Source organism: Salmo trutta, chromosome 14, assembly GCF_901001165.1.
Source record: "Salmo trutta chromosome 14, fSalTru1.1, whole genome shotgun sequence".
In the NCBI taxonomy this organism is placed as follows: domain Eukaryota; kingdom Metazoa; phylum Chordata; class Actinopteri; order Salmoniformes; family Salmonidae; genus Salmo; species Salmo trutta.
The window spans coordinates 77,535,526-77,548,027 of NC_042970.1; the positions used below are offsets into that span (position 1 = coordinate 77,535,526).

A 12,502-nucleotide genomic window follows, 5' to 3' on the forward strand; every position below is an offset into this window, starting at 1 on the left:
CCTACCCTTTCTTTGGATTGGTGGATACTTCTTATTATTGTAATCTATTTTTTTATATATTCTATGAGGGTTGTTGAGTCAACCGCCTGTATTCAATGGATAGAAATGCAAAGCTAGTACTCATGGCATGAATATGCATCGCCATCTCGAGACAACTCCTATAGTGTTTCATTAGAACACACCGTTCTATACAGTCCACCTGAGAGAGGTTCATATCTGACAGAGATGAAAATCTCTGTTACAAACTTAGAAAGAGGGGGAGTCTAAAGCTGCAACAACTAGGATTGTACCTTTTGGCTTGTGGACAACGAAATAAAGTTGATATGAAAACCAATAGAACAGGAGAGAAATGGCATAGTGGTGGGTCTAATAGAACAGGAGAGAAATGGCATAGTGATGGGTCTAATAGAACAGGAGAGAATTGACATAGTGGTGGGTCTAATAGAACAGGAGAGAAATGACATAGTGGTGGGTCTAATAGAACAGGAGAGAAATTACATAGTGGTGGGTCCAATAGAACAGGAGAGAAATGGCATAGTGATGGGTCTAATAGAACAGGAGAGAAATGGCATAGTGGTGGGTCTGATAGAACAGGAGAGAAATGGCATAGTGGTGGGTCTGATAGAACAGGAGAGAAATGACATAGTGGTGGGTCCAATAGAACAGGAGAGAATCGACATAGTGGTGGGTCTGATAGAACAGGAGAGAAATGGCAAAGTGGTGGGTCCAACAGGTAAATAATTTGAAATACATTTGCCTAAATTATATAATTACTCCTGTCTATACATAAATAAATAAAATACTTCACCAGAAAGCATGACGTTGCCACAGAGGAATCGGGGATCATTACTTTCTTTAAAAAAAAATATCTATGTATGGTTTCAAATCACAAGCTTGGAGGCTTATGCCTATTTGGGCAGCGCGTGTGGCAATAGGCCTCGCTGATTATTGAGTTGTGGCTGTCAGTGAAAAGCATCTCAAATAGGTGTGAAGATAATGTATCTTGAGTATAATTTAAAATGTTGAGACAAGAAGAAGGGGAGGGTTGTGTGGTGAAGATGTAGGTGAGTCTCTCTTCAGAATGTCCTTCGCTGGCTTCTACCAATTCTTGCTCCTTCGTTGTTTCATTGTGTGAATTGACTGCCCTTAGATTGAGTTTATTATAACAATTCCCCATTACAAATGTCACCAGTAGTAAATGTACCGTTACTTCCTGTCATTTGGTTCCATTCATTTCTGTTAATGCATGTATTAATTACAATAATTTACTGTTGTCATTCTCGGAGTGGAAACGTTGTCTGTTTAAAACCTGCTACACTTGTGAGAAACAAGTTTTGGTTTATTTCATAACCATCATTTACAATTTTTTGTACATTTTTTTTCTTGTCTTTTTGTTTGGAGTGCTCCATGTGAGCAATGAGCATGTCTGGTTTCTCTGTCCTGATCATGTTGAGGGAGCGCCCACCTGAGCATAGAACTACTTGGCCTGCTGCGCGGAATTGTAGGAAAGTGTTTTTTTAAACATCCATTGTGACCTTTCCCGGCAAGAAAGCCAAAAATCTCTCAACCAGAAGAGTACACTCTACCAGTAATACATATGAACTACTATATAATGTCTGCATTATCAAATCAAATTTATTTATATAGCCCTTCTTACATCAGCTGATATCTCAAAGTGCTGTATAGAAACACAGCCTAAAACCCCAAACAGCAAGTAATACAGGTGTAGAAGCACGGTGGCTAGGAAAAACTCCCTAGAAAGGCCAAAACATAGGAAGAAACCTAGAGAGGAACCAGGCTATGAGGGGTGGCCAGTCCTCTTCTGGCTGTGCCGGGTGGAGATTATAACAGAACATGGCCAAGATGTTCAAATGTTCATAAATGACCAGCATGGTCAAATAATAATAATCACAGTTGTTGTCGAGGGTGCAACAAGCCAGCACCTCAAGAGTAAATGTCAGTTGGCTTTTCATAGCTGATCATTGAGAGTATCTCTACTGCTCCTGCTGTCTCTAGAGAGTTGAAAACAGCAGGTCTGGGACAGGTAGCACATCCGGTGAACAGGTCAGGGTTCCATAGCCGCAGGCAGAACAGTTGAAACTGGAGCAGGTGGACTGGGGACAGCAAGGAGTCATCATGCCAGGTAGTCCTGAGGCATTGTCCTAGGGTTCAGGTCCTCCGAGAGAGAGAGAGAGAGAGAGAGAAAGAAAGCGAGAATTAGAGAGAGCATACTAAAATTTACACAGGACACCGGATAAGACAGGAGAAATACTCCAGATATAACAGACTGACCCTAGCCCCCTGACACAAACTACTGCAGCATAAATACTGGAGGCTGAGACAGGAGGGGTCAGGAGACACTGTGGCCCCATCCAATGATACCCCCGGACAGGGCCAAACAGGCACGATATAACCCCACCCACTTTGCCAAAGCACAGCCCCCACATCACTAGAGGGATTCCTTCAACCACCAACTTACCATCCTGAGACAAGGCCGAGTATAGACCACAAAGATCTCCGCCACGGCATAACCCAAGGGGGTGCGCCAACCCAGACAGGAAGACCACATCAGTGACTCAACCCACTCAAGTGACGCACCCCTCCTAGGGATGGCATGGAAAAACACCAGTAAGCCAGTGACTCAGCCCCTGTAATAGGGTTAGAGGCAGAGAATCCCAGTGGAGAGAGGGGAACCGGCCAGGCAGAGACAGCAAGGGCGGTTCGTTGCTCCAGAGCCTTTTCATTCACCTTCACAGTAAAGACTTAAAGGTTGAGACCGAGTCTGCGTCTCTCACATGGGTAGGCAGACCATTCCATAAAAATGGAGCTCTATAGGAGAAATCCCTGCCTCCAGCTGTTTGCTTAGAAATTCTAGGGACAATTAGGAGGCCTGTGTCTTGTGACCATAGCGTACGTGTAGGTATGTACGGCAGGACCAAATCGGAAAGATAGGTAGGAGCAAGCCCATGTAATGCTTTGTAGGTTAGCAGTAAAACCTTGAGATCAGCCCTTGCCTTAACAGGAAGCCATTGTAGGGAGGCTAGCACTGGAGTAATATGATCACATTTTTTGGTTCTAGTCAGGATTCTAGCAGCTGTATTTAGCACTAACTGAAGTTTATTTAGTGCTTTATCCAGGTAGCCGGAAAGTAGAGCATTGCAGTAGTCCAACCTAGAAGTAACAAAGGCATGGATTAATTTTTCTGCATTATTTTTGGACAGAAAGTTAATGATTTTTGCAATGTTACGTAGATGGAAAAAAGCTGTCCTTGAAAAAGTCTTGATATGTTCTTCAAAAGAGAGATCAGGGTCCAGAGTAACGCCGAGGTCCTTCACAGTTTTATTTCAGACAACTGTACAACCATCAAGATTAATTGTCAGATTCAACAGATTCTGACTGTTTCATCCTAACATCGTTGGTGCCAACGTGGATAGCAATATCTCTATACTCGCCAGTTTTAGCTTTAGCCAGCACCATCTTCAGATTAGCCTTAACGTCGGTAGCCCTGCCCCCTGGTAAACAGTGTATGATCGCTGGATGATTTGTTTATAAATAGTCTATCACTAGTTAACTGAAATATCACTCTTGGCTTTGGGCAAAGGACCAACACAGTCCACCACAACCCTGCTGAAAGGTTTGTCAAAAGCAGGAATAGGCTGCAAAGGTGCAACCGGTACAGCTTGGTTCGGTTTACCTGTCCGCTGGCAAACGCCACAGGATTTACAGTGAGCCACAACATCCTGTTTCAGACGTCTTGTTGACCCCAAGATGGCCTGCCATACTACCATCATGAGCCAACCTCAGTATCTCTTGTCGAAGTGTCACTGGAACAACAATTTGAGATAAACTGGGCCAATCGTCTTGTCCAGAAGTGGCGGGAGAACGCCATTTCCTCATTAGAACGCCATTTCCTCATTTGAACGCCATTTCCTCGTTTGAACGCCATTTCCTCGTTTGAACGCCATTTCCTCGTTAGAGCTCCATTTCTTCGTTAGAGCGCCATTTCCTCGTTAGAGCGCCATTTCCTCGTTAGAGCGCCATTTCCTCGTTAGAGCGCCATTTCCTCGTTAGAGCGCCATTTCCTCGTTAGAGCGCCATTTCCTCGTTAGATCACCATGTCCTCAATAGATCACCAAGTCCTCATTAGAATGCCATTTCCTCGTTAGAACACAATTTTCTCGTTAGAATGCAATTTCCTCGTTAGAGCGCCATTTCCTTATTAGAACACCATCTCTGTCAAAATTACCAACGGAAACTTCATTAAACTCCTCTTCTGGATATATCTCAGCAAAAAGAGGGTAGAGGGAAACATCTTTACTCTTTTCAGCAATCAGCTGCTTCCTAGAAACATCTTTACTCTGTTCATCAATCAACCTCTCCCTAGAAACATATTTACTCTGTTCAGCAATCAGCTGCTTCCTAGAAACATCTTTACTCTGGTCAGCAATATGCTGCTTCCTAGAAACATCTTTACTCTGTTCAGCAATCTGCCGCTTCCTAGACATCCAAGTGTCAACTGTAGGGATCCCCTCTTCATTCAGAGGTTCTACAAACTCTCACCTTTGTGGTTTTCAAAGGAGAGGTCAACTCAGGAGGTTTACCGAAATCAGGATCACCCATAAATGTCTGACAGATTGATCATGGTGGGATCGCTGACATCCTCAACACTGGACTTGCTCCCGGTGACTTTCTTAGACTGAGCACGTGTGATGGGACATGCTGGGAACACTGTAGGGTACTTTTCTGATAACCCATCAGGTTCCTCAATTCTGAGTTCCTTACTGTCGTGTCTTTGGCTATGCCGGATTAAGTGATATGACATGCTAACCTATAAAATTCTTTCTCTGTAATTAATATTACCTGATTAAGCTAATCATGTAAATGTAATTAACTAGAAAGTCGGGACACCACGGAAGAGTGTTTATGGAGCCGTTATCTTCCGAATAAACTCATAAAGACCTATTTATATTTTACATCGATAGCAGTCAATATTAACCCTTATCTTATTTTCAGTCTCATAATGAAAGTTGTACATTCTTGGCTATCTTCACGAACCCTGGCTAACAAGTTGAATCAGCAATATAAAATTGGGTGTCATTATTTATTTACTAAATACCTAAACTAATCACACAGAATTACAAATTCACAGAATACAAATGATGTCATACAGAAAACGTCCCTGGTGAACGGAACCTGTATGAAAGCTGGTTACACAAAGGAAAGGGGGTTGGGCTTGAATGAAAGAGCGGGAAGACTTAGGAACAAAGAAACAGCAGCTATGCTATCGTAAATACATTATATTATGCATTACTATATTACCGCCCATTTGGAAGAGGAAAATGCAATAAATATTTACTCTGAGCTGCGCTTCGGTATATTGGTCGTAGATGCTGGCCGGGTTAGCCAACAGATCTTCCTGTCCTCGGAAGAATGTCTCTGGTGGTAAATTGGATACGTGGTGGTATCTTCGTCTGTGGTAGACTGGATCAGCCGTCCGTCCTTTCCTAGCCCACGCCTACAGCGGCCGCTGCTAACTCAACAGCTAGGAAGTATCACTTCTGTAGTGAATAAGCTCAAAGTTCATACCATTCGCCAACAAAGCTCACGCCGAGGTTGGCTTAGTTCTGTACTTGACATGTGTGTCCTTCTAACGTAGAGGCTGCAGACCTCACGTACTGGAACATGTGGTTATCTTTTCGTCAAAGGCTTATATAGTGGAGAGGGGGAAGGATGTGTTTCATCGTTTATAACCCCTGTCTCTTCACAGGGGCGGGCCACTGATCAAGCAGGGCACTTTCCTTATGAAAACCCAATTCTCTCATTTGGAAGCTAAAATTACATTTAATCTCCTAACAAACAATTTCAATATCAAACATTTCAATTGCATAACAATTCCATGTGACTCTGATAACTAGAGGGTGTATACTTTCCCAGGTACAGTTTGTGTCGTCCTGTCATCAGTCATAATGTCTCAGATGACAACCGAACTGACATCCATTCTCATTACGTTCCAAAGCATATTTCCAACTGGTTTTATTACCAAAATATGATTCCTTTCCCCATTTGTTTGATGTTCCCAGACTCTCTATATTTAACAAAGGCTATTCAACAGTCCTTCAGTAGGGTCAGAAAGAGAGGGGAAGGGAGAAAGGTATTTATGGGGGGGTCATAAACCTTACCCACAGGCCAACGTCATGACATTACAAACCACAGGATTTGGCACAACCTTCCCTCCAGCCAAATAATTTCCCAATATGAATGAGACCCCCTTCACCAGTAGGCTAGGCCTCACTCCAACGACAACGGAATGAGACATAAGATCAGATTCCAGTTCCACATTATATAAAGGAACTTCCATGCAACCATCTCCACGCCTTGTACTAACACACTGGAACCAGTTACTGAAGTGTCAAAGGCAAAACACCCTCCAATATGAAGGGCTTCCCCAGTATAGTACTGTAGAAACACCCTGCAACGTGAAGGGCTTCCCCAGTATAGTACTATAGAAACACCCTCCAAAGTATAGTACTGTAGAAACACCCTCCAACGTGAAGGGCTTCCCCAGTATAGTACTGTAGAAACACCCTGCAACGTGAAGGGCTTCCCCAGTATAGTACTATAGAAACACCCTCCAAAGTATAGTACTGTAGAAACACCCTCCAACGTGAAGGGCTTCCCCAGTATAGTACTGTAGAAACACCCTCCAACATGAAGGGCTTCCCCAGTATAGTACTGTAGAAACACCCTCCAACATGAAGGGCTTCCCCAGTATAGTACTGTAGAAACACCCTCCAACATGAAGGGCTTCCCCAGTATAGTACTGTAGAAACACCCTCCAATGTGAAGGGCTTCCCCAGTATAGTACTGTAGAAACACCCTCCAACATGAAGGGCTTCCCCAGTATAGTACTGTTTTAAGGTTAAACCAAGGATAATTTGGCTTTCTGATTTTGAGTTGTAAGATGCCTTGAAGTATCAACAAAAAATATTCAAAAGTTAATTTATGTCAAAAAGTTATTTGTCCATACTACTGTAACCCATAGTAACACATTGGATAACATTCACAACATGGAACAACAGTAACCATAGTAACACGTTGGATAACATTCACAACATGGAACAACAGTAACCATAGCAACACATGGGATAACATTCATAACATGGAACAACAGTAACCATAGTAACATTGTTTCCCCCCCAAAACATCTAAAGTATGTTTGTTCTGAAGTGTCTGTCCTATATCTGAGAGATATTTAAAAAAATTATTTAACCCCTTTTTTTGTAACTTAAGTCTTTCCACATTTTGTTACGTTACAGCCTTATTCTACAATGGATTAAATAAATACTAATCCTCATCAATCTACACACAATACCCCATAATGACATCACAATACCCCATAATGACAAAGAGAAAATAGGTTTTTAGAAAAAAAATCACGTTTATTAAAAATAAAAACCAGAAATACCTTATTTACATAAGTATTCAGGCCATTTGTTATGAGACTCAAAATTGAGCTTAGGTGTGCATACTGTTTCCATTGATCATCGTCGAGATGTTTCTACCACTTGGAGTCCACCTGTGGTAAATTCAATTGATTGGACATGATTTGGAAAGGCACACACCTGTCTGGCTACCACAGCATTCTGAAGCAATACGCCATCCCATCTGGTTTGCGCTTTGTGGGACTATCATTTGTTTTTCAGCAGGACAATGAGCCAACACACCTCCAGGCTGTGTAAGGGCTATTTGACCAAAAAGAAGAGTGATAGATTGCTGCATCAGATGACCTGGCCTCCACAATCACCCGACCTCAACCCAATTGAGATGGTTTGGGATGAGTTGGACCGCCAAGTGAAGGAAAAGCAGCCAACAAGTGCTCAGCATATGTGGGAACTCCTTCAACACTGTTGGAAAAGCATTCCAGGTGAAGCTGGTTGAGAGAATTCCAAGAGTGTGCAAAGCTGTCATCAAGGGAAAGGGTGGCTACTTTGAAGAATCTAAAATATATTTTGATTTGTTTACCACTTTTTTGGTTACATGATTCCATATGTGTTTTCATGTCTTCACTATTATTCTACAATGTAGAAAATAGTAAAAATAAAGAACCCCTGGAATGAGTAGGTGTGTCCCAACTTTTGACTGGTACTGTATATCTCATGAATGTTTTTACATTCAGTTACAAAAAGTCACTTTCTTATCACTTCTTCCATAGGCAAACATGTAAGGAAAGCTTTTTTTAAATCAAAAGGGATGCTGTCAAAAATGTATTGAATTCAAATGGATTTACCCAGCCTACAAAGCACTACAGCCACTCTGTGATGACCAGTCCTGCTCTTTTATTGAGGGATCTAGTCTAGATTAAACCTCATAGGAAGACAGTTTTATCATGTGGAGGTTTCATTTAGGTCTCTGTTTAACGAGATACTCTCTCACTCTGACAGCGGGAAGACTCCTTCAGGGGAACCAGACCCAGAGACGCCCAAACCAGTGAGACATCACCACTGCGAAAAGAGTTTTCGCTGGTTAGGGAACCTGAAACTGCATGAGAGGACACACACTGGAGAAAAGACTTTCCAATGCTCCCAGTGTGGAAAGAGTTTTGCTGTGTTAGCTAACCTGAAGAGGAATGAGAGAATACACACAGGAGAAAAGCCTTATCACTGTTCCCAATGTGGAATGACTTTTAATCAGGATGGGGACCTAAAAGCTCATAAGAGGATACACACAGGAGAAAAGCCTTTCCAATGTTCCCAGTGTGAAAAGAGTTTTACCATGTTAACCTCTCTGGGGTATGTGGGACGATTTCGTCCCACCTACGTAACAGCTACTGAAATTCCAGTGGCGCGATTTTTGAATCGTTAGAAATACTATTACTTCAATTTCTCAAACATATGACTATTTTACAGCTATTTAAAGACAAGAATCTCGTTAATCTAACCCCACTGTCCGATTTCAAAAAGGCTTTACAACGAAAGCAAAACATTAGATTATGTCAGCAGAGTGCCCAGCCAGAAAAAATCAGACAGCCATTTTTCAAGCTAGCATATAATGTCACACAAACCCAAACCACAGCTAAATGCAGCACTAACCTTTGATGATCTTCATCAGATGACACACCTAGGACATTGTGTTATACAATACATGCATGTCTGTTCAATCAAGTTCATATTTATATCAAAAAACAGCTTTTTGCATTAGCATGTGACGTTCAGAAAACGCATAACCCCCGGCAAACTTCCGTTGAATTTACTAACAGTTTGCTAAATTACTCACGATAAACGTTCACAAAAAGCATAACAATTATTTTAAGAATTATAGATACATTACTCCTCTATGCACTCGATATGTCCGATTTTAAAATAGCTTTTCGGATGAAGCACATTTTGCAATAATCTAAGTACATAGCCCGGCATTACAGGGCTAGCTATTTAGATACCCACCCAGGTCAGCATCCACCAAAATCACATTTCCTATAAGAAAAATGTTCTTACCTTGCTTGTTCTTCATCAGAATACACTGCCAGGACTTCTACTTCAATAACAAATGTTGGTTTGGTCCCAAATAATCCATCGTTATATCCAAACAGCGACGTTTTGTTCGTGAGTTCTAGAATGCTTCTTCACGGTCTCGCGCATGGCGCATTGGCGTGTCAAAAATGTCTAAATATTCCATTACCGTACTTCGAAGCATGTCAACCGCTGTTTAAAACCAATTTTTATGCCATTTATGTCGTAGAGAAGTGATAATATTCCGACCGGGAGTATGCATTGAGCCTAAACAGCCGAATAAAATTTCTCCTCGGGAGCGACTCATGCACGCGCATCATTCAAAGGTCCTCTGAGCATCCACTTACAAAAGGCGATAATCTGTTTCAACCTGAGGCTCCCTCGTAAACCTTCAGTTATTTCGCGGGCTCTGAGAGCCTATTGGAGCCCTGGGAATTGTCACGTTACAGCTAAGATCCTTACTTTTCAATAAAAAGATGCAAGACGCACGACTCCTTGTCAGACAGGGTACTTCCTGCTTGAAACCTTGTCAGGTTTTTGCCTGCCATAGGAGTTCTGTTATACTCACAGACACCATTCAAACAGTTTTAGAAAATTCAGAGTGTTTTCTATCCAAACCTGAACAATAATATGCATATTCTAGCTTCTGAGTTGGTGTAGGAGGCAGTTAAAAATGGGAACATATTTTTTCCAAAATTCTCAATACTGCCCCCTACCCCAAACAGGTTAACTAACCTGAAAAGGCATGAGAGAATACACACAGGAGAAAAGCATTTTCTGCTCCCAGTGTAAATATAGATTTTCATGAATGGCGGACCTAAAAGCTCATGAGAGGATACAGTGGAGAAAAGCCTTTCCAATGCTCCCAGTCTGGAAAGGGTTTTACCTGGTTAGGGAGCCTGAAGGAGCATAAGAGGACACACAAGATAAAAGTCCTACCACTGCTCTCTCTCTGTGTGGAAGGACATTCAGAGAACCTGAAATCAAATGAGAGAATAGAAAGGCTGTATTCTGACTTATATTTTAGACTGAGAATGTTTTTGTTTATGCCACATGAAATCATATTGTGTATGATGACACCTGTCTATATAAGGTCCCACAGTTGACAATGTACGTCAGAGCAAACACAAAGCAATGAGGTCGAAGAAATTGTCCTTAGAGTTCCGAGACAGGATTGTGTCGAGGCACAGATCTGGGGAATGGTACCAAAAAATGTCTGCAGCATTGGTCCCCAAGAACACAGTGGCCACCATCATTCGTTAATGGAAGAAGTTTGGAAGACTCTTCCAAGAGCTGGCCGCCCAGCAGAACTGAGCAATCGGTGGAGAAGGGCCTTTGTCAGGGAAGGGACCATGAACCCGATGGTCACTCTGACAGAGCTCTAGAGTTCCTCTGTGGGGATGGGAGAACCTTCCAGAAGGACAACCATCTCTGCAGCACTCCACTAATCAGTCCTTTGGCCACTCTACCATAGATGGAAGCCACTCCTCAGTAAAAGGCACATGGCAGCCTGCTTGGAGTTTTCCAAAAAGGCACCTAAAGGACTCTCCGACCATGAGAAACAAGATTCTCTGGTCTGATGAAAACAAGAATGAACTCTTTGGCCTGAATGCCTTTTGGCAACCTCCAAGCTGGCTGTCATGTGCCTTTTACTGAGGAGTGGCTTCTGTCTGGCCACTCTACCATAAAGACCTGATTGGTGGAGTGCTGCAGAGATGGTTGTCCTTCTGGAAGTTTCTCCCATCTCCACAGAGGAACTCTGTAGCTCTGTCAGAGTGACCATCGGGTTCTTGGTTTCTTCCCTGACAAAGGCCCTTCTCCACCGATTGCTCAGTTCTGCTGGGCGGCCACCTCTTAGAAGAGTCTTGGAGGTTCCAAACTCCTTCCATTTAAGAATGATGGAGGCCACTGTGTTCTTGGGGACCTTCAATGCTGCAGAAATGTTTTGGTACCTTTCCCCAGATCTGTGCCTCAACACAATCCTGTCTCAGCGCTCAACAGATAATTCCTTTGACCTCATTGCTTGGTTTTTGCTCTGACATCCACTGTTACCTGTGGGTCCTTATATGGACAGATGTGTGCCTTTCCAAATCATGTCCAATCAAGTTGTAGAAACATCTCAAGGATGATCAATGGAATCAGGATGCATCCGAGCTCAATTTGGAGTCTCATAGTAAAGGGTCTGAATACTTAAGTTAATAAATGTGCCAAAATATCTAAAAACCTGTTTTTGGTTTGTCATTATGGGGTATTGTGATGTCATTATGGGGTATTGTGTGTAGATTTGATGAGGGGGAAAAAATCTTCAATTTTAGAATAAGGCTGTAACGTAACAAAATGTGGAAAAGGTGCAGGGGTCTGAATACATTACGAATGCACTGTATACCGCTGGCAGAGTTTTCTATCCTTGGCAGTTTTGTACACAGTAATGTGATACGTGGTATAGAAAAGTCCAATCTTAGGAGAATACATGGGAGGCACTATACTGTTTGTCTGCAGGTGTCTATCTGGTCAAATCCACTGATACAGATGCCCCTCCACCCTCTGGTGGGATGGATCATGTCTACAGAGAAACCTAGATTCAAATACTTAGATTTGTGTGTATTGGGTATATGTTGTGAAATTGTTAGATATTACTTGTTAGATATTACTGCACTGTCGGAGATCGAACCACAAGCATTTCGTTACACCCGCAATAACATCTGCTAAACACGTGTATGTGACCAATAAAATGTGATTTGATTTTGATTTGAAATAAACGTCCTATTTATCAAAGGTGCTTTTGGCTGGGATCAAAATGACTTCAAAGGATTTGAATTTGTTAAAAGTCCATTTTGATACAGAAACACTAAACCATGATTTAGATTTATTAAGAACAAGTTGATTGACAAAGTCATGAAAAATTGGAAGAATTGAATTAACCACATTTTGGCTATGATAAAAGATATGCCTCTGGGGTCAAATTGATAAATGTCAGAAGTATGGTTCAATGCAAA

The 12,502-nt window shown here is 42.0% G+C and overlaps 1 pseudogene; it reads left to right on the top strand.

Annotated features, from left to right (window-relative positions):
- The window catches only part of LOC115147459 (zinc finger protein 850-like), a 62,773-nt pseudogene that overhangs the window by 41,900 nt on the left and 8,371 nt on the right, over window positions 1–12,502 (top strand).